The 22,064-nt window shown below is 36.8% G+C and overlaps 1 pseudogene; it reads right to left on the bottom strand.

Moving 5' to 3' along the window:
- Positions 1-2,908: 2,908 nt before the first annotated feature.
- The window catches only part of LOC136329761 (mitotic spindle assembly checkpoint protein MAD2A-like), a 63,750-nt pseudogene continuing 44,594 nt past the window's right edge, over positions 2,909-22,064 (bottom strand).

Below are 22,064 nucleotides of genomic sequence, written 5' to 3'. Positions count from 1 at the left end.
GGCAGTTACAAAGAACTTCCTTGGCAACAAAAAAGCAGAAAACTATGAACTTCTGGTTCAAAGGATGCTGTTGGCTTTCCATGACATTGGATGTAACATGAGTGTTAACTAACACATGAGTGTTAAGATTCACTTCCTGAACAGTCACCTTGATAAGTTTCCTGAAAATCTTGGAGCTGTTAGTGATGAGCAGACTACTGCTGGAGCATCAAACAAGATTATCCTCAACAAGTACACAAATGCCAGAGCTACAAATGCAAATTTTTGCCTGAATAGAATGTAAATAAGTTTTGTGCAAATTTTATGATTAAAATAAGTGTTTTAATATGTTCTATTTTGAAATTGTGATCAAATTCTGATGCAATCATATCTTTTAGTGTATTAGTGTATTTACTGCATTATATAAATTATTATATTTTCACAAAGACAATGCCTAAGAAGACATTCTACTTCATTATGTTAAACTAAATGTTGAAAATTTTACAATAAGGTGAAAACCTAAAATCTTGAATTTTAAAAGAACTGTAGCTTACAGAGAAAAACTAATGTCAGATTTGAGATCAGCACACTCAAATTAGGTATGAACAAGTGTTTTTGTGGATACAACAAAAATTTGTTCCCCAGTGCTATATATACATAACACATAGATACAGATAACAAGATAGCAAATCACAGAGGGAAGGTAAGGATGGAGGTAAGGGTAGGGGAGAGAAGGGGTTGAAATGGGAATGGAAAGAGACTTTCCATGGGGCCCGGGGGCCCAATGTGGGGAGTTGAGTGAGGTATATTGAGTGGGACACTTGAAACCATGTCAATACAATAAACTAAAAAATTTAAAAATTAAAGTAAAAGGTTTTTAAATAATATAGAATTGAATTTAAATAATTTACAAGCTTATTTGCACATTTGATATTATTGTAAACTATCATTTTGTTGAATCTAATTAATTGCAATATGAAAGTCACATAAATGAAATTGTTTCACCCATTAACATACTTTTTTCTCTCTTGTGTTCTTCCTTTTTCCCATTTACTTTCTTTCTCCAAACTTAGCTTCTATTTTTTTTCTGGCAGAATTCTTTTATCCCTCCCCCCAGCTAGTGGTGTCTAGCTTGGAAAATGATACCCACTTTTATATCTTTTTATTTACTCTCATCTCTTTTTATCTCCAAGAGTCTCATCTACAGCTTGTTTACCTGGTAGAGATAGGAGTAAGGTGTTTTTTAAATTAAAAACTTTTTACATGTTTACTTTATTTACTTTTAGGCAAAAAATTTTGATGGCTTTCTCTTTCCTTCAATTTCTCCTTTCTTCAGTTAATACTAACTTCCCAGCTGGTCATTTATTGACTGTGTGACTTGATACAATTTTCTTAACCTGCTTAAGCTTGTTTCCTCTTCTATGAAATAAGGATAGTAATAACAAAATTCATGAGATAAGCCTGACCGAGAGGTGGCGCAGTGGATAGAGCGTTGGACTGGGATGTGGGAAGACCCAGGTTCGAGACCCCGAGGTCTCCAACTTGAGCGAGGGCTCATCTGGTTTGATAAAGCTCACTGGCTTGAGCCCAAGGTTGCTGGCTCGAGCAAGGGGTTACTCAGTCTGCTGAAGGCCTGCGGTCAAGCCACATATGAGAAAGCAATCAGTGAACAAGTAAGGTGTCACAATGCGCAGCGAAAAACTAATGATTGATGCTTCTCATCTCCGTTCCTGTCTGTCTGTCCCTGACTCTCTGTCTCTGTAAAAAAAAAAAAAAAAATCCATGAGGTAATTAAAGTGCAAAGTTCAGGGTAAAGCAAATGTATACTTAGTTATAACTACTAAATTTTTCAGTTTTTAAAAACATACACATTTAATTTTATCATTGTCATTGAAAGTTTGATTTTATAAGACACAGAAAAGACATTTTTAAGAGTTCTCTATCATTGGAATTAAAACAGTAGAAATATCAAAAACTTTGTAGGTGTAATTTATTACATTAAAATAAAATAATTGAAGTATTTTTTCAATATGGAAACTATACAGATAAAGTAAATGGCAAAAAAGACCTATTGTAACATTTTGTCATTTGTGGATTATCAGTTATTTTAGGACCTAAACAAAGATTCAGATTTCTTTTGCTGGTTTCACATTTAAATACCTCCCTACTTACATTCTAAGTCAAGCTACTTGACCAAAAGTTCTGATTTAGGAAGGCGTTTAGCTTTATAGCAGAAGTTTTCCCATCTACAGTTTACCACCTTCAAAGGAATTGCCATTACAGTGCTGATGTAATTTGCTGGTTCCTTTTTGAACAGCATGAAAAAACAGTACATCGCCCTAGCCGGTTGGCTCAGCGGTAGAGCGTCGGCCTAGCGTGCGGAGGACCCGGGTTCGATTCCCGGCCAGGGCACACAGGAGAGGCGCCCATTTGCTTCTCCACCCCTCCGCCGCGCTTTCCTCTCTGTCTCTCTCTTCCCCTCCCGCAGCCAAGGCTCCATTGGAGCAAAGATGGCCCGGGCGCTGGGGATGGCTCTGTGGCCTCTGCCCCAGGCGCTAGAGTGGCTCTGGTCGCAACATGGCGATGCCCCGGAGGGGCAGAGCATCGCCCCCTGGTGGGCAGAGCGTCACCCCTGGTGGGCGTGCCGGGTGGATCCCGGTCGGGCGCATGCGGGAGTCTGTCTGACTGTCTCTCCCTGTTTCCAGCTTCAGAAAAATGAAAAAAAGAAAAAAAAAAAAAAAAAGAAAAAACAGTACATCAATTCTATTGAAAGTCAAACAGGTACCAAAAATGGAACAATTATGCACAGTCCAGTATGTTAAATCTTTCCCACCTAAAAACTAACCAATGAAATAAAACATACGAACTATAGTTCACTTAGTTTCAGGAAAATATATTTGAGAGTTATATTATTGTTCACATCTCATCTTCAGTCATGAACAAGGATTTTGTAGGCCACCATGCTTTTTACTTTGTGTATTGTAATAGTGAATGAATGAAGACAGACTTGCTCAGAATTGGTTATGAACTGTAGTCCTGACTCTTCCCACTTTTCAGATACAACCAAGTCTTTGTATAGTATAGATTATCAGATCAAATGAACAGGAAACTTCTAACAGTGGCAGAAATGTTGCAGCTGTGATCTGTCTGATCTCTGAGCAGATTTCATCTTGGATAGCATTCTGAGACTTTCCTTGGGTGTACTTTCATCTTTGGCAGTCTTGTCACACTCAATATCAAATTGCCATTTTTCAAGAACCTCATCAATCTCAGTAATTGAGATGACTACCACCAGTTTCTGAATAGAACACTAATATAATCAATCTTTTAGTTGTCTCACATTAGGTACTTCATGAACTCAGGTTCAGTGGTTACAAGCAGTCTAAGTCCTGGCCAGTTGCTCAGTCAGTTAGAGCGCCATCTGGATACCATAAGGTTGTGGATTCAATACTGGGCAGGGCATGGGAAGTGACCAATGAATGCGTAAGTAAGTGAAACAAGAAATGACGTTTTCCTCTCTTTTTTTCTCTTCCTTCCATCCTCTCTCTGTCTCTCTAAAATCAATACATAAAAAAAAAAAAGAGGAGTCCATATTTCTGCTCTTGAGTAAAAGGTTTCAGATGGAAACATGCCTCGCTGATATAAAATGCTGTTGGTGCCAAATGAGAAGAATGAGGCTATGACTTCTCAGAGTGTGTGCCAGCCAGGCCCACATCCCAGGCACCCTCACCACAGACCGCAGGGCAGCTCCCCACCACTGGCTTCCATTTTTTAAATATAATACTTCCATTTCAAATTACACATGCAAATAGCAGCTAAGGATAAATAATATTTTGTTAGTTTTAATTTCATTTCATCCTTATAGTAGATATGAATGCAATAATGTTGAACTATGAAAACTACTTTGAATGGTGAGCTCTCCTCATAGCTTTTAATTTTTTAGTCTTTAATAAACTTTATTTTTTAAAGTTTTTTACGTGTACAGAAACACTGAGCGGAAAATAAGGAGAGTTGGCACATGCCCTCTTCTTTCCTCCAACACACATCCCCCACCAACAATGTCTGGCCCCAGAATGGTACACTTGCTACCATCAGTGAACCTACACTGACCTTTTCTTTTTTTAATGTAATACTTGCAAGTATAAATTGTTCCTTAGAGTGGTCATCCCTGTGCACTGGAAGGCTTCTTAAGGACTGCCTTTATCCAGCTTGTTAGCACAAGGTAGCAGGTCAAGGAAGGGGGCCCATCTGTGCATTAGCCTCTCATTATCTATTCAAGATGCAGGAGATTCTTGGAACTGGGTGGACTAGTAAGCATAGTACAACCAGTGTGTCCTGTCTGACTGCCCTTATTCTTGTTCTTTCTACTTCATGAAGTTCTTAAGGGCCTTGAAATGCAGAAGCACAGCCCAACTCAAACAATGGGGTGGGAGACAAAGCCAGCTTCAGAGATGCCAGAGTTTCTGCTGAAGGAACATTTGTGCCAACAAATAATAACACTAGAAGCCATTCAGACTAGGTTCCGGTGAGAGTGGTGAGTGAGCAGCAAAACCTTCCTGCTTTCTTCATTTTGCATGAGCTCGAACTAACTCTGGTGGGTGGGCAGTGCCCCAATCTCCAGTTTTTGTTTCCCCCACCATGCTGGCCCAGTGCCTGTATGTCCTCTGGCCAGACTGCAAGGACAAGCTTGGGGAACCAAGCAGGAAGATTTGGCTAAGCATTAACTTTCAAATGAAGCTCTGCCCTAATTAAAGAAGGGACAGGTGCCAATGGTATATGGGCTTGTATCTGGATGGTTAGCAATTTCAATGCTGATTTTTTTCTTTGCAGTGTCACCATGCTTTTACTGACAATATAACTTCTCCCCAAACAACCAGATATCTTAAAAATGAATAGAGGTGGAATTTGAACCTGGGATGTGAAAGTGATTCAAGAACAAGGTCCTAGAGAGCTCCCTAAATTTCTTTGTTTATTGATTTACTAAAAGAGGGAGGAAAACATCATATGCACAAGAGATAAAGAGGAAATCTTTTTTTTTCTCCATTTAATGAGAGGAGGAGAGGCAGAGAGACAGATTCCTACATGTGCCCTGACCAGAATCCACCTGGCAAACCCACCAGGGGGTAATGGTCTGCCCATCTGGGTCTGGGGTTATTGCTCCATTTTCAGCAATGGAGCCATTTTTTTAGCACCTGAGGCAGAGGTCACAGAGGCATTCTCAGCACCTGACGTCCACTTGCTTGAACCAATTGAGCCATAGCTGTGGAGGAGAAGAGAGAGAGAGAGAGAGAGAAGAGGGAGGGGTGGAGAAGCAGATGGTCACTTTTCCTGTGTGCCCTGACCGGGAATAAAACCTGAGACATCCACATGCTGCGCTGACACTCTACCACTGAGCCAACTGGCCAAGGCCAGAAATTCTTCATTTTCCCCCTAAACTTTTTCATCTAATGTCAATTATCAAGTATTATATTTGTCAAGAAATGCACTATAAGCTCATTTTAAGAAATGAAAACAAATTAGTAAGCAATTCTCTTGGAGAGTAAATTGAAGTATTTTCAGATATGTTTAAAAAGACAGACTGGCAAGTATACTGTTCTTGAAGGTCCAGTTGGTCTGTGTTCAGCTAGCAGAATAAAACCTTGGGAGAAGATGCATTGCCCTGTCTTTCACTTACACAAATTAGACATTTGATTTATAGGGCTGGGGAAAAACCCAGCACTTTTGACTTAAGTTATGGTACTTTATTAACTGGCTCATTTAACTATGAATATAAAAAGTTTGACTGAAAAGCTGATTTAAATGTGAATTACTGAACCTGGGGTGACAAGAACTCAATTTGTTCAGCCCTTACATTCATGGGAAACTCTCTTTTAATGAACCCCATATCATGTTACACAGAATAGACCAGATTGGCTGAAAGAGACAAGAAACACCCTATATCTGGGGTGGAGGGGAAGGTGCTGTTCAGCATTCAAGTATGACCAAAACTTGGGTCCTTTCTTGGGAAAAGCTTAACTTTTTCTAACTGATAGCACTTGCCATTCTCAGCTCTCTCCTGTTATACTCTATTTTTAACTATTGCAGAAAATGTCTATAAAATGTTAAACATTAGCACATAAAACTGCACCCCAGTCCAGTCTTTCCCACCCCTTCACTGTTTTATTATTTTCCTTTTTTAAAAAATATTTTATTTAAAATTTATTGTGTTGGCATGGTTTCAAGTGTCTCACTCAATATAACACCCTCATCGCACTGTATGGTACTCCCCTATGCCCTATACAAAGTCTCTATCCACCCCCGTTTCCTTGCCTCTGCTCCCTCCCCTCCACCTCCATCTTGCTTTTCCCTCTGGCTACTGCTACCCTATTGCTTGTATATAGGTGTTATGTATATATGATTTTGGCTAATCCTTTCACCTTCTTTGATACTGTCCCATCTTCCTCTGTCATTCTGACAGTTCACCTGCTCCTTGTGACCCGGCAACAGGTAAGATTTCCTTATTTTTTATGGCTGCATTACCCACTCATCCACGGATGGACACCTGAGCTGTTTCCAGATCTTGCTGCAATGAACATGTGAGTGAACATCTTCTTTTGAATTAGTGCTTTGAATAATTAGAATATATTCCTAGAAGTAAGATAGCTGGGTCAAAAGGAAGTTCCATTTTTAATTTTTTGAGGAATCTCCATACTGTTTTCCACAGTGGCTGTACCAGTCTGCATTCCCACCAGCAGTGCAGGAGGGTTCTCTTTTCTCCACATACTTGCCAGCACCTATCATGTGTTGTTTTGTTGATGAGCGCCATTCTGACTGGTGTGAGGTGGTATCTCATTGTGGTTTTAATCTGCATTTCTCTAATGATTAGTGCATTTTTTCATATGCCTATTGGCCATCTGTACATCGTCTTTGGAAAAGTATCTATTCAGTTCTTTTGCCCATTTTAAAATTGGATTGTTTACCCTCCTGGTGTTGAGTTTTAGAAGTTCTTTATAAATTTTGGTTATTAACCCCTTATCAGATATATTGGCGAATATGTTCTCCCATTGTGTGGGTTGTCTTTTTATTTTGTTAATGGTGTCTTTTGCTGTGCAAAAGCTTTTTAGTTTGATATAGTCCCATTTGTTTATTTTGTCCTTTATTTCACTTGCCTGTGGAGATAAATTGGCAAAAATATTGCTAAGAAAGATATTGGAGAGTTTACTGCCTGTGTTTTCTTCCAAGATGTTTATGGTTTTGTGACTTACATTTAAGCCTTTTATCCATTTTGAGTTTATTTTTGTAAATGGTGTAAGTTGGTGGTCTAGTTTTATTTTTTTGCATGTACCTGTCCAATTTTTCCAACATCACTTATTAAAGAGACTGTCTTTATTCCACTGTATGCTCTTTTTTTTTTTTTTTTTTTGTTTTTTTTTTTTTTGCATTTTTCTGAAGCTGGAAACAGGGAGAGACAGTCAGACAGACTCCCGCATGCGCCCGACCGGGATCCACCCGGCACGCCCACCAGGGGCGGTGCTCTGCCCCCCAGGGGGCGATGCTCTGCCCATCCTGGGCGTCGCCATGTTGCGACCAGAGCCACTCTAGCGCCTGAGGCAGAGGCCACAGAGCCATCCCCAGCGCCCGGGCCATCTTTGCTCCAATGGAGCCTTGGCTGCGGGAGGGGAAGAGAGAGACAGAGAGGAAGGCGCGGCGGAGGGGTGGAGAAGCAAATGGGCGCTTCTCCTATGTGCCCTGGCCGGGAATCGAACCCGGGTCCTCCGCACGCTAGGCCGACGCTCTACCGCTGAGCCAACCGGCCAGGGCCCCACTGTATGCTCTTACCTCCTTTGTCAAATATCAGTTGTCCATAAAGGTGTGGGTTTATTTCTGGGTTCTCTGTTCTGTTCCATTGATCTATATACCTGTTCTTATGCCAGTACTAAGCTGTTTTGATTACTATGACCTTGTAGTATAACTTGATATCAGGAAGTGTGATACCCCCACTTTATTCTTCATTTTCAAGATTGCTGAAGCTATTTGTGTTCTTTTTTTGGTTCCTTATAAATTTTTTGAATATTTGTTCTATATCTTTGAAGTATGCCATTGGTATTTCAATAGGAATTGCATTGAATCTATAGATTGCTTTGGGTAATATAGAGATTTCAATGGTATTTATTCTTCCTATTCATGAACATGGTATATGCTTTTACTTGTTTGTATCTTCTTTGATTTTTTTTAATGTCATTATTTTTCAAGTACAAAAATTTACCTCCTTGGTTAAATTTACTCCTAGGTATTTTACTTACTTATTTTGCAATAATGAAGGGGATTGTCTCCTTAATTTCTCTTTCGGACAATTTATTGTTGGTGTATAAAAATGCCACTGATGTCTGAATATTAATTTTGTATCCTGCCACCTTGCTGTATTCATTTATCAGGCCTAATAGTTTTTTGACTGAGACTTTAAGGATTTCTATGTACAGTATCATGTAATCAGCAAATAATGATAGTTTTACTCTTCTTTTCCAATTTGGATGCCTTTTATTTCTTCTTCTTGTCTGATTGTTGTGGCTAGAACTTCCAGAACCATGTTTAATAAGAGCAGTGAAAGGGGAGCATCCCTGCCTTGTTCTTGATCTTAAGGGGATTGCTTTTAATATTTTCCCATTGAGTATGATGTTGGCTGTGGGTTTGTCATAGATGGCCTTTATTATGTTGAGGTATGTTCCCTGTATTTTCACTTTGCCAAGAGTTTCAATCATAAATGGGTGCTGGATTCTATCAAATGCTTTTTCTGTATCTGTTGATATAATCATGTAATTTTTATCCTTCCTTTTGTTTATGTGATGAATCACATTGATTGATTTGCAGATATTGTACCAGCTTTGCCTCCCCAGAATAAAACCTACTTGATAATGATGTATGACTTTTTTAATGTAATGCTGGATCCGGTTTGCTAATATTTTGTTGAGAATTTTAACATCTATGTTCATCAGGGATATTGGCCTATAGTTTTCTCTCTTTATAATGTCCTTACCTGGTTTTGTAATGAGGATAATGCTTGCCTCATAAAAGGAGCTTGGAAATCTTCTCTCTTCTTGAATCATTTGAAATAGCTTGAGAAGGATAGGTGTTAGTTCTTCTATGAGTATTCGGTAAAATTTACCTGTGAAGCTATCTGGTCCAGGACTTTTGTTTGCTGGGAGTTTTTTTGATAACTGTTTCAATTTCATTATTGCAATCAGTCTGTTTAGGTTTTTTAATTCTTCCAGGTTGAGTTTTGGAAAATTGTATATTTCTAGGAATTTATCCATTTTTACCTAGGTTGTCCAATTTTTTGGCATATAGGTCTTTATAGTATTTTCTTACAATCCTTTGTATTTCTGTGGTGTCAGCTGTTACTTCTCTACTTTTATTTCTAATTTTATATATTTGAGTCCTCTCTCTCTCTCTTTGTATGAGTCTGGTTAAAGGTTTGTCAATCTTGTTTACTTTTTCAAAGAACCAGCTCTTAGTTTCATTGATCTTTTGTAATTTTTTTTAGCCTCTATGTCATTTATTTCTGCTCTGATTTTTATTTTTTCTTTCCTTCTACTTCCTCTGGGCTTTATTTGTTGTTCTTTTTCTATTTCTTTTAGATGCAGAGTTAAATTGTTTATTTGAGCTTTTCCTTGCTTCTTAAGGTATGCCTGCAATGCCATGAAATTCCCTCTCAGGATTGCTTTTGCTGTGTCTCATAAATTTTGAGTTGTTGTATGTTCATTTTCATTTGTTTTAAGGAAATTTTTTTATTTCTTTCTTGATCTCATTGTTAACCAATTTGTTATTTAATAACATGCTATTTAACCTTCAAGTGTTTGAATGCTTTTCAGTTTTTCCATTGTAGTTGATTTCTAGTTTAATGCCATTGTGATCAGAGAAGATGCTTGATATGATTTCAGTCTTCTTAAATTTACTGAGACTCGTTTTGTGTCCTAACATGTGGTCTATCCTAGAGAATGTACCATGAGCACTTGAAAAGAATGTATATTCTGCTGCTTTGGGTTAAAAGCTTCTGAAGATATCAATTAAATCCAGTTGACCTAGTGTGTCATTTAAGGCTGCTGTCTCTTTAATTTTCTGTCAGGAGGATCTATTCATCAATGTTAGTAGGGTATTAAAATCTCTTACTATTATAGTATTGCTGTTGATCTTGCCCTTTATGTCCATCAAAATCTGCTTTACATATTTAGGTACTCCTACATTAGGCACATAAATATTTACAATGGTCATATCCTCCTGTTGGATTGCTCCCTTTATCATTATGTAGTGACTTTCTTTATCTTTTACTATAGCCTTTGTTTTAAGGTCTGTTTTGTCAGATATAAGTATTGCTATTCCAGTTTTTTTCATTTCCATTTGCATGAAATACTTTTTTCTATCCCTTCACTTTCAATCTATGTGTATCTTTTATTCTGAAGTAGATCTCTTGTAGACAGCATATGTATAGGTCCTGTTTTCTTTTTTTAATCTTATTTTTATTAATTTAATGCAGTGACATTGATAAATCAGGGTACATATGTTCCGAGAAAACATCTCCAGATTATTTTGACCTTTGATTATGCTGTATACCCCTCAGACAAAGTAAAATTGTCTTCTGTCACCTTCTATCTGGTTTTCTTTGTGCCCCTCCCCTCCCCCTCCCCCTTCCCTCTCCTTCCTCACCCCCTCCCCACCCCTTCACCCCAACTTCTGTTACCATCACATTCTTGTCCATGTCTCTGAGTCTCATTTTTATGTCCCATCTATGTATGGATTTATATAGTTCTTAGTTTTTTCTGATTTACTTACTTCACTTTGTATAATGTTATCAAGGTCCATCCATGTTATTGTAAATGATCCAATGTCATAATTTCTTATGGCTGAGTAGTATTCCATAGTATATATCTACCAAAGATTTTTAATCCTCTTATCCTCTGATGAACACTTGGGCTGTGTCCAGCTCTTTGCTATTGTGAACAATGCTGCCAAAAACATGGGGATGCATTTCTCCTTTTGGAGTCATTCTATGGTGTTCTTGGGGTATATTCCTAAAAGTGGGATAGCTGGGTCAAAAGGCCGTTCAATTTTCAGTTTTTTGAGGAATCTTCATACTGTTTTCCACAGTGGCTGCACGAGTCTGCATTCCCACCAGCAGTGCAGGAGGGTTCCCTTTACTCTACATCTTTGCCAGCACTTATTCTGTGTTGTTTTGTTGATGAGTGTCATTCTGGCTGGTGTGAGGTGATATCTCATTGTGGTTTTAATTTGCATTTCTCTAATGATTAGTGATGTTGAGCATTTTTTCATATGCCTATTGGCCATCTGTATGTCTTCTTTGGAGAAGTGTCTATTCATTTCTTTTGCCCATTTTTGGATTGGATTGTTTGTCTTCCTGGTGTTGAGATTTATAAGTTCTTTATAAATTTTGGTTATTAACCCCTTATCAGACGTATTGTCAAATATGTTCTCCCATTGTGTAGTTTGTCTTTTTATTCTGTTCTTATTGTCTTTAGCTGTGCAAAAGCTTTTTAGTTTGATATACTCCCATTTGTTTATCCTGTCTTTTATTTCCTTTGCCCGTGGAGATAAATTAGGAAATATATTGCTCCGAGAGATGTTGGAGAGCTTACTGCCTATGTTTTCTTCTAAGATACTTATGGTTTCACGGCCTACATTTAAGTCTTTTATCTATTTTGAGTTTATTTTTGTGAGTGGTGTAAGCTGGTGATCTAGTTTCATTTTTTTGCAGGTAGCTGTCCAACTTTCCCAACACCATTTGTTAAAGAGGCTGTCTTTACTCCATTGTATTTCCTTACCTCCTTTGTCAAATATCAGTTGTCCATAGAAGTCTGGGTTTATTTCTGGGTTCTCTGCTCTGTTCCATTGATCTATATGCCTGTTCTTATGCCAGTACCAGGCTGTTTTGAATACAGTGGCTTTGTAATATAACTTGATATCAGGAAGTGTGATACCTCCCACTTTATTCTTCTTTTTTAAGATTGCTGAGGCTATTCGTGTCCTTTTTTGGTTCTATATAAATTTTTGGAATATGTGATCTATATCTTTGAAGTATATCATTGGTATTTTAATTGGTATTGCATTGCATTTATAGATTGCTTTGGGTAATATAAACATTTAAGGATGTTTATTCTTTTTTTTTAAATTTTTTTTATTTATTTACTTTTTTAGATTTTATTTATTCATTTTTATTAGAGAGAGAGGGAGAGATAGAGAGAGAACAGGGGGAGGAGCAGGAAGCATCAACTCCCATATGTGCCTTGACCAGGCAAGCCCAGGGTTTTGAACCGGCGACCTCAGTATTCCAGGTCGACACTTTATCCACTGCGCCACCACAGGTCAGGCCAGGATGTTTATTCTTTTTAACCATGAGCACGGTATATGCTTCCACTTGTTTGTATCTTTCTTGATTTCTTTTATCAACGCTTTGTAATTTTCCGAGTACAAGTCTTTAGTCTCCTAGGTACTTTATTTTTTTGGTTGTAATTGTGAAGGGGATTGATTCCTTAATTTCTCTTTCTGACTGTTCATTGTTGGCGTATAAAAATGCCTCTGATTTCTGAGTATTGATTTTATATTCTGCCACTTTGCTGAACTCATTTATCAGGTCCAGTAGTTTTTTGACTGAGACTTAGGGTTTTCTATATACAGTATCATATCATCTGCAAATAATGATAGTTTTACTTCTTGTTTTCCAACTTGAATGCCTTTTATTTATTCTTCTTCTTGTCTGATTGCCGTGGCTAGGACTTCCAGGACTATATTAAATAAGAGTGGTAAAAGGGGGCACCCCTGCCTTGTTCCTGATCTTAAGGGGATTGCTTTTAATTTTTGCCCATTGAGTATAATGTTGGCTGTGGGTTTGTCATAGATGGCTTTTATCATGTTGAGGTATGTTCCCTGTATTCCCACTTTGCTGAGAGTTTTGATCATGAATGGGTGCTGGATTTTATCAAATGCTTTTTCTGCATCTATTGAAATTATCATATGGTTTTTCTCCTTCTTTTTGTTTATGTGATGAATCACATTGATTGATTTACGAATATTGTACAAGCCTTGTCTCCCCAGAATAAATCCCACTTTATCATGGTGTATGATTTTTTCCATATATTGTTCGATCCAGTTTGCTAATATTTTGTTGAGGATTTTAGCATCTATATTCATCAGAGATATTGGCCTATAATTTTCTTTCTTTGTGTTGTCTTTGCCTGGTTTTGGAATCAGAATTATGCTTGTCTCATAAAAGGAGCTTAAAAGTCTTCCTTCTCTTGAATTTTTTGAAATAGTTTGAGAAGGATAGGAGTTAGTTCTTTTTTGAATATTTGGTAGAATTCAGTTGTGAAGCCATCAGGCCCAGGACTTTCCTTTGTTGTAAGTTTTTTGATAACTGTTTCAATCTCATTTGGTGTAATCGGTCTGTTTAGGTTTTCTGATTCTTCCAGATTGATTTTTGGAAGATTGTATGTTTCAAAAAATTTGTCGATTTCATCTAGGTTGTCTAGTTTTTGGCATACAGTTCTTCATAGTATTTTCTTACAATATTTTGTATTTCTGTTGTGTCAGTTGTTATTTCTCCACTCTCATTTCTAATTTTATTTATTTGAGTCCTCTCTCTCTTTTTCTTGGTGAGTCTAGTTAAAGGTTCATCAATCTTGTTTACCTTTTCAAAGAACCAGCTCCTAGTTTCATTTATCCTCTGCATTGTTTCTTTAGCCTCTATGTCATTTATTTCTGCTCTGATCTTTATTATTTCCTTCCTTCTATTAGCTCTGGGCTTTACTTGCTGTTCTTTTTCTAGTTCTTTCAGATGCAGGGTTAAGGTGTTTATTTGAGCTTTTTCTAGCTTCTTAAAGTGTGCCTGTATTGCTATGAACTTCCCTCTCAGTACTGTTTTTGCTGTGTCCCATAAATTTTGAGTTGTTGTATGCTCATTGTCATTCGTTTTAGGAATTTTTTTATTTCTTCTTTGATCTCATTCTTAATCCATTCATTATTTAACAACCTGCTATTTAGTTTCCTTGTGTTTGAGAATTTTTGAGCTTTTCTGTTGTGGTTCATTTCTAGTTTCATGCCGTTGTGATCGGAGAAAGTGCTTGATATGATTTCAATCTTCTTAAATTTGTTGAGACCACTTTTGTGCCCTAACATGTGGTCTATCCTAGAGAATGTACCATGAGCACTTGAAAAGAATGTATATTCTGCTGCTTTAGGGTGAAAGGTTCTGAAGATATCTATTAAATCAAGTTGATCTAGTGTGTCCAATAAGTCTGCTGTTTCTTTGTTAATTTTCTTTCTTGAGGATCTATCTAGTGATGTTAGTGGAGTATTGAAATCCCCTACTATTATAGTATTGCTGTTGATCTCGCCCTTTAAATCCATCAGTCTGCTTTATATATTTAGGTGGTCCTATATTAGGTGCATAGATATTTATAATAGTTATATCTTCCTGTTAGATTACTCCCTTTATCATTATGTAGTGGCCTTCTTTATCTCTTACTATATCCTTTATTTTAAAGTCCACTTTGTCTGATATAAATATTGCTACCCCAGCTTTTTTTTCATTTTCATTTACATGAAATGTTTTTTTCCATCCTTTTACCTTCAATCTATGTGTATCTTTTGTTCTAATGTGTGTCTCTTGTAGACAGCATATGTACGGCTCCTGTTTTCTTATCCTATGTCTTTTGATTGAATCATTTAATCCATTTACATTTAAGGTTATTATTGATATGTAGTTGTTTATTGCCATTTTATTCTTTAAAGCTGTATTCCTTTTTTGCTATATTTTTTCCCCCTTTGATCTGTTTACAACAGGCCCCTTAACATTTCCTGCAGCATTGGTTTGGTTGTAATGAATTCCTTGAGTTGTTTTTTGTCTGGGAAGCTTTTTATTTCTCCTTCAATTTTAAACAATAGCCTTGCTGGATAAGTAGTCTTTGTTGTAGGTTCTTATTCTGCATTACTTTGAATATTTCTTGCCATTACCTTCTGGCCTCAAGTGTTTCTGTTGAGAAGTGGGATGTCATCCTTATGGGGGCTTTTTTGTAGGTGATAACTTTTTTTTCCTCTTGCGGCTTTTAATATTTTCTCTTTATCACTTAGCTTTGGTATTTTAATTATGATGTGTGTTGGTGTAAGTTTCTTTGGGTTTCTCTTTAATGGAGTCCTCTGTGCTTCTTGAACTTGTGAGAGTTTCTCCTGCATTAATTTTGGGAAGTTTTCAGCTATGATATGATTGAACAAAGTCTCTATCCCTTGTTCTTTTTCTTTTTCTTCAGAAACCCCTATGATGCAGATGTTATTTCTCTTTATGTTGTCACAGAGCTCTCTAAGAGTTTCCTCAGACTTTTTGAGTCTCTTTTCTTTTTTCTTCTCTGCTTTCATGCCTTCATTGAAGTTGTCCTTTAACTCGCTGATTCAATCCTCAGCTCTATCTATCCTGTTTTTAATTCCTTCCATTGTGGTCTTTATTTCTGATATTGTATTTGTCATCTCCAACTGATTCTTTTTTATACTTGCTATTTCTTTATTTAGGTGTTCATAATGACCATCCATTGTTGTTCTAAGATCCCTAAGCATCCTTACAATCATTATTTTGAACTCCGCATCTGGAAGTTTGATTATTTTCATATCACTCAGTTCATCTCCTGAAGGTGTCTCTTGTGGTTTCTTTTGGATTGCACTTTTTTATCTTCTCATTGTCTGTGTTTGGGTCTTTTATTTGTAGAGTTCATTGAGTCTAGGCTTGGTGTTGTCTGTCTCCAGTTTTCAGTTGTGTTATTTCTAGGTCTTCTTGGATTAGTATCAGCTATTATTTGTAATCCATTTTCGGATTTGGGCTGCTTTGAAGTCTTGATTTGTTTGTTTTCTTAACAGGTGATAGTCTTGTTTACTGATCTCAGCAGGGGGCTTCCTTGAAACTGTATCTAGGAATGCAATGGGTGTAACCTGAGACTCTGAAGGCCTCTTCTACCAATTAATCTCTCTGGGGGCAGGGTGTTTCCTCAGCTTCAGTAGGGGGAGGTGTATCTCAGATCTTCATAGAGACCTGAGTTACTGCCCCTCCTCCCCACTTCTTGTTTTTAGCTGTGTCTTGTTGCAGTGATTGGAGCTGGAGAGATGTCTGGAGATCTCTGATCTGGAAGCAATTCAGTACTGTTTTGTGGAAGGGTCAGTCCCTCCTTCAGCTATGGCTGCCTCCAGCACAGATGAGTCAGCTTTTTTAGGTTGTCTCCTGCATTCCTTAGCCCCTCACAGTCTGTCCCTCTCTCCCTCCTTTCCACTTGGGAGATAAACTGGTCTTTTCAACACACCTCACTCCCTGGTCGCCAGGCAAGTGGCTATGAGCAGTATTTTCTGCTCTTTTCCCTGGAGTGAGATCCCCTCTGGGCTCTCAGCCTCACGCCCCCCCCATTCCTGTAAGCAGGGGAGATTCAGGTGCTCCCTACCAGGTTTGTTGTGGCTTTTTCTTTGCTCCTTGGTTTTTGAGAGCTATTCTTGTAGTCCAGAGTTGGTTTTTCACGCTAATTTTTCCTAAATTGATTTGTATTCCAGTTTGGTGGTGAGAGCTGGGCGTCTGTGCATCCGCCTACTCTGCTGCCATCTTCTAATCTCTCTCATTATAGTTTTGATTTGCATTTCTCTAATAGCTAGTGAAGATGAGCATCTTTTCATATATCTATTGACCATTTATATTTCGTCTTGGAAGAAGTGTCTGTTCATGTCCTCTTTCCATTTTTTTTATTGGATTGTTTGCTTGTTTGTTGCTGAGTTTTGTGAGTTCTTGTATATTTTGGATATTAGGCCCTTATCTGAGCTATTGTTTGCAAATATCATCTCCCATTTAGTTGGCAGCCTAGTTGATTTGTTGACAGTTTCTTTTTCTGTGCAGAGGCTTCTTAGTCTGATGTAGTCCCATTCATTTATCTTTGCCTTCACTTCCCTTGCCTTTGAAGTCAAATTCATAAAATGTTCTTTATGACCAAGGTCCATAAATTTAGTACTTATGTTTTCTTCTATGTAATTTATTGTTTCAGATCTTATATTAAGGTCTTTGATCTATTTTGAATTAATTTTTGTGCAAGGAGTTAAACTATAGTCAAGTTTCATTCTTTTGCATGTGGTTTTTCAATTTCCCCAGCACCATTTATTGAGAGGCTTTCTTTTTTCCATTGTATGTTTTTGGTTCCTTTATCAAAGATGATTTGACCATATATATGTGGTTTTATTTCTGGACTTTCTATTCTGTTCCATTGGTCTGAGTGTCTATTTTTCTGCCAATACCATGCTGTTTTGATTGTCGTGGCCCTATAATATAGTTTGAAGTCAGGTATTGTAATGCCTCCAGCTTTGTCTTTTCTTTAGGATTACTTTGGCTATTCAGGGTTTTTTATAGTTCCATATAAACCTGATGATTTTTTGCTCCATTTCTTTAAAAAATGACATTGGAATTTTGATGGGAATTGCATTAAATTTGTATAGTGCCTTGAGTAATATGGCCATTTTAACTAAATTGTTTCTTCCTATCCAAGAACAAAGAATATTTTTCTATTTCATTGTGTCTTTTTCAATTTCCCTTAATAATGCTTTGTAATTTTCATCATATAGGTCATATACATTTTTTGTTATGTTTATTTCTAGGTATTTTATTTTTTTGTTGCAACCATAAAAGGGATTATTTTTTTGAGTTCATTTTCTGAAGTTTTATTGTTGGCATATAAGAAAGCAATAGACTTTTGTATATTAATTTTGTATCCTGTGACCTTACTGTATTTATTGCTTTATTGTTTCTAATAGCCTTGCTGTGGAGTCTTTGGGGTTTTCTATATCATCTGCAAAAAATGAAATCTTTACTTCTTTCACATTATGAATGCCTTTTATTTATTTTTTTCTCTTGTCTGATTGCTCTGGCTAGAACTTCCAGCACTATATGGAACAGGAGTGGAGAGAGTGGGCAGCCTTGTCTTTTTCCTGGTTTTAGAAGAAAAGTTTTCAGTTTTTGCCATTTAATATGATGTTAACTGATGATTTGTCATAAATAGCCTTTATTATGTTGAGATATTTTCCTTCTATATCCATTTTGTTGAGTGTTTTAAAATGAAATGATGTTGTATTTTATTGAATGCCTTTCTGCATCTATTGATAGGATCATATGGTTTTTTTTCTTTGTTTTGTTGATATGGTGTATTATATTAATTGTTTTACATATGTTAAACCATCCTTGTGATTCTGGGATGAATCCCACTTGATCATGATGAATTATTTTTTTAATGTGCTGTTGTATTTGATTTGCTAGTATTTTGTTTAACATTTTTGCATCTGTACTCATTAGAGATATTGGTCTGTAGTTTTTTTTGTGTGTGTTGTCCTTGCCAGGTTTTGGTATGAGAGTCATGTTGGCCTCATAAAATGTGTTTGGAAGTATTGTTTCTTCAATTTTTTTGGAAGACTTTGAGAAGGATAGAAACCAAATCTTCTTTGAATGTTTGATAGTATTCACTAGTATAACTGTCTAGCCCTGGACTTTTATTTTTGGGGAGGTTTTTGATAGTTTTTTCTATTTCCTCCCTGCTTATATGTTTGTTTAGGCTTTCTGCTTCATGATTCAGTCTAAGAAGATTGTATTGTTCTAGGAATTTATCCATTTTTTCTAGATTGTTAAATTTGGTGGCATATAGTTTTTCATAGTATTCTACCATAATCCTTTGTATATCTATGATATCTGTGGTAATATCTCTTTCATTTTGGATTTTGTTTATGAGTCCTTTCTCTTTTTTCCTTAGTGAGTCTTGCCAAGGGTTTGTCAATATTTTTGACCTTTTTAAAGAACCAACTCCTTGTTTTATTAATTTTTTTCTACTCTCTATTTCACTTATTTCTGCTCCAACTTTTATTATTTCCTTTCTTCTGCTGGTTTTGAATTGTCCCCACCCCTTTTTTTTCTAGTTTTTAAAGATGTGATGTTAAGTTTTTTACTTGGGCTCTTTCTTGTTTGTTCATGTAAGCCTATAATGATATGAACTTCCCTCTTATTACTGCTTTTGCTGCATCCCAAAGATTCTGATATGTCATGTTGTCATTTTTGTTTGTACATATCTTTTGATCTCTGCTTTTATTTTTTTCTTTGACCTAGTCATTTTTTATAAGTATGTTTTTTAATTTACACAATTTTGTGGGTTTGTTTACTTCTTTTTTGAAGTTGAATTCTAGTTTCAAAGCTTTATGGTCAGCAAATATGCTTGGTATAATTTGAATCTTCCTGAATTTGTTGATGTTAGTTTTGTGGCTTAACATATGGTCAATTCTTGAGAATGTTCCATGTACACTGAAGAAAAATGTATACTCTGACGTTTTGGGGTGAAATGTCCTGTAGATGTCTATCATATCCAATTGTTCTAGTGTTTTGTTTAAGGCCAATATTTCTTTATTGATTTTCTTTTTGGATGAATGATCTAGAGCTATCAGTGTTAAACCGAGGTTTTCAAGTATGATTGTATTTTTGTCAGGGTTTTTTTTTTTTTTTTTTTCAGAGACAGAGAGAGAATCAGAGAGAGGGATAGATAGGGATAGACAGACAGGAATGGAGAGAGACAAGAAACATCAATCATCAGTTTTTCATCACGACACCTTAATTGTTCATTGACTGCTCTCTCATATGTGCCCTGACCTTGGGCCTTCAACAGACTGAGTGACCCCTTGCTCAAGCCAGCGACCCTGGGTCCAAACTGGTGAGCTTTGCTCAAAGCAGATGAACCTGTGCTCAAGCTGGCGACCTTGGGGTCTTGAACCTGGGTCCTCCGCATCCCAGTCTGACACTCTATCCACTGTGCCACTGCCTGGTCAGGCTGTCGGTTTTTATTTTTAGATCAGTTACTAGATGTCTCATATGCTTTGATGTTCCTTGGTTTTGTGCATATATATTAAGAAGTGTTATGTCTTCTTGATTCAATGTCCCCTTTATCATTATAAAATGACCATCTTTGTCTCTGTCTACCTTTGTTGTCTTTAATCAGCATTGTTAGATATGAATATGGCTACATCTGTTTTTCTTTGGATATTATTTGATTGGAGAGTCATTTTTCCAACCTTTTACTTTAAATCTGTTTTTATCCTTATAGCTTCGATGTATTTCTTGAAGGCAGGATACAGTTGGATTTTCTTTCTTGATCCACTCTGCTACTCTGTACATTTTTATTAGTGAGTTCAATCCATTTACATTTAATGTAATTATTGACACTTGAGGATTTCCTATTGCCATTTTATATATTGCTTTCTGATTGCTCTCTTTCTTGTTTGATTCTTCTCTTAGTTTTTCTGTCATTTGTTTTTGTTTGGTTGTATTCCATACTTCTTTCCTCTGTTTCTTATTTTTTTAAGCTATGTGTTTCAGTAGTGGTAATATCAGGGGTGGTTTCCATTAGGTAATTAAAAGAATATATATCATATTTATTGTAGTCTATTATCTCATGAGTGCTTCTGCACTCCATCCTCCTTTGCTACTGCTAGTCTTTGTCTTCTCTCCTTTTTTGTTTTTGTTGTCACAGATTATTCTTATTTTTATTTGATCTTGTTGGAGCTTTTACTTATGATATTGTTTTGTTTTATTCTTTGTATTTGGTTGGGTAACACCTTTTAATATTTCCTGAAGTGGGGATTTTCTAGTGATAAATTTTCTCGTACTCTCTATATCTGTGAATGTTTTTATTTCCCCTTCATATTTGAAAAATAGTTTTTTTGTTTATTTGTTTTTGTATTTTTCTGAAGTTGGAAACAGGGAGGCAGTCAGACAGACTCCTACATGCACCCAACCAAGATCCACCCAGCATGCCCACCAGGGGGCGATGCTTTGCCCATGCGGGGCATTGCTCTGTTGCAACCAGAGCCATTCTAGTGCCTGAGGCAGAGGCCACAGAGCCACCCCCAGTGCCCAGGCCAACTTTGCTCTAATGGAGCCTTGGCTGCGGGAGTGGAAGAGAGAGACAGAGAGGAAGGAGAGGGGGAGGGGTGGAGAAGAAGATGAGCGCCTCTCCTGTGTGCCCTGGCTGGGAATTGAACCCGGTACTCCTGCACGCCAAGCCGATGCTCTACCACTGAGCCAACCGGCCAGGGCCCGAAGAATAGTTTTGATGGCTATAGTATTCTTGGCTAGAAGTTTCTCTCATTTAGTACTTTAAATATTGGGGTCCACTCTTCTGGCTTGTAGAGTTTCTGCTGAAAAATCTGATGATAGCCTAATAAGCCTTCCTTTATGTGTTGTATTCTTTTTTTCCTTGGCTGCCTTGAGGATTTTTTCTTTGTCATTGATTTAGATAATTTCATTATGCTGTGCCTTGGAGTAGGTCTGTTTGGGTTAAAGTAACTCGATGTTCTGTTTGCTTCTTTGATTTGAGGCTCTAATTCCACCAGCTTGGGAAGTTCTCATTATTTGTTTGAATATGTTCTCTATTCCTTTTTCTCTCTCTTCTCCTTCTTATATACCCATTATTCTTATATTGCTTTTTCTGATGGAGTCAGACAATTCTTGTAGGGCTTTTTCATTTTTTTTTTTAAGTTATGAGTCTCTCTCCTCTCTATAGTATCTCTAGTTCCCTGTCTTCTGTGACACTAATTATCTTCTCTATCTGGCCCGTTCTATTAGCTAAGCTTGTTACTTCATTTTTCAGTTAATGTATTGAGTTTTTGATCTCTGTTTTGTTCCTTTTTATAGTTTCAATTTCCTTGGTGAAGTACTCTTTTTGTTCATTAAATTGTTTTTTGAGCTCACTACATTGACTTTCAGTACTTTCTTATATTTCACTGAGTATTTTTAAAACTTCAATTTTGAATTCTCTGTCATTTAACTCCAAGGTTTCCAAGTCATTGAAATTTTTTTCTAGAGATTTTTTATCATCTATCTGAGCTACTTCTCTGTCTTTTGTATTCATGATATTTGATTTGTTTTTCCTTAGTGGAATTTGAGAGTGGTATTGTTAATAACACTAATAAGAGATAATTAAAAAATAAAATAAAAATTGAAAAAATACAGTGAAAAGTGAAAATTCTGTGATGATAAGTAGAACAAAAACTATAGA

Source organism: Saccopteryx bilineata, chromosome 3, assembly GCF_036850765.1.
Source record: "Saccopteryx bilineata isolate mSacBil1 chromosome 3, mSacBil1_pri_phased_curated, whole genome shotgun sequence".
Lineage (NCBI taxonomy): Eukaryota > Metazoa > Chordata > Mammalia > Chiroptera > Emballonuridae > Saccopteryx > Saccopteryx bilineata.
The sequence above is the reverse complement of the archived record's forward strand: the minus strand, read 5'-3'. Positions and strand labels throughout refer to the sequence as shown.